This window comes from Hibiscus syriacus, unplaced genomic scaffold (assembly GCF_006381635.1).
Source record: "Hibiscus syriacus cultivar Baekdansim isolate YM2019G1 unplaced genomic scaffold, ASM638163v2 tig00112249_pilon, whole genome shotgun sequence".
Taxonomy (NCBI): Eukaryota; Viridiplantae; Streptophyta; class Magnoliopsida; order Malvales; family Malvaceae; genus Hibiscus; species Hibiscus syriacus.
In genome coordinates, this window is record NW_024063281.1 from 2,260,974 (window position 1) to 2,262,273 (window position 1,300).

The following is a 1,300-nucleotide window of genomic DNA, read 5'->3' on the forward strand; positions in this document are numbered from 1 at the left end:
TCCCGGTAGCGGCCAAGTGCATCCTTATTTTTTTTTGAAAAATGGTTAAATTTAACATAATGTGTTAAGGAAATTAAATTTTTCTTAAATGTCTGGATCTGCCACTAAAATTTTTTGGATCGTCATTCTTAAATTTCTGGATCCGCCACTGACAATAACTAAGCCTACACTTACGTAATTTTCTTTTCTTTGGATCGTTTTGGCCCTTAATGTTTCATTTTATTGTAAAAGCTCCTATTTTCATACACAAAGTGACCTTTTTTTATCTTAAAATGAAACATTGAGGGCTAAAATACTTCATAAAAAAGAATGAGTGAAAATGACTATTTAGTCGAACGTTATGAGGGTATTTCTTGTCATTATTCCTAAAATGATATGGTCACAAACTTAGTGTAGGGGTTAGATAAAACTTATAAAATTAAGGAGTCAAATTTAAAAGATTTTATTTTTAAAGGGGTTAAATCAAATAATTACATTGCAGAAAGGGCCAAATTATCACTGCATTGGTATATTATGGTGAAAATGATAGGAAGCTAAAGGAATACTTCTTTTAATTTGACTTAATTTCTATGAAGACAAATTCAAAATTAGTGGACAAATTATCACTAACACAATCATGGAAAGAATCATGATGATACAATGACAATTTATGAAGATATTATTGAGTTGAATACTAATAATTTCATGCTTCTTATCTCATGTAATAGTCCATCCAATTATGTACTTACATGTGATCTTTTCCCAGCCATTATATTTGTTGTTTTCATAATTAGCTTATGTCCAAATGAAATGCATGTATATAGTAAAGTCATAATAATCACAATGGATCAAGTCGGGTGGGTGGGGTAGCTTGATATCGGTAAAGCAAGTTTTGAGTTCGAGTCATTGGGTGTGCAGAAAATCCCGTTGGGAACTCACCCACTAAAACCAGGTGTGCCAACCAAATTGACTCGGATTAGTCAAGACAAAGCCTTAAAAACCGAAAGATCAACCGGGGAAAAACCTACCTCAAATCGTCCTAAACTTGAATTTGGAAAATAAATTTATAAAATTATATGAAATAAAAAAAAAATCTGTAAAAAAAATTAAGTAATTTTAACATCCATAATTATATATAAATGTTGAGCTCAAGAACTAGGAAAAAGGGACAACTTGACGAACATGGCCTCACAAATAAACATTAGACACAACGTGGTCTCGATTTCGAATTCTAGTTATCATTGTCGACAACCTTTGACGATAACTATTATTTATTAGGATAAAGTATACAAATGGTCCATTGATTATAGAGTATTGTTTT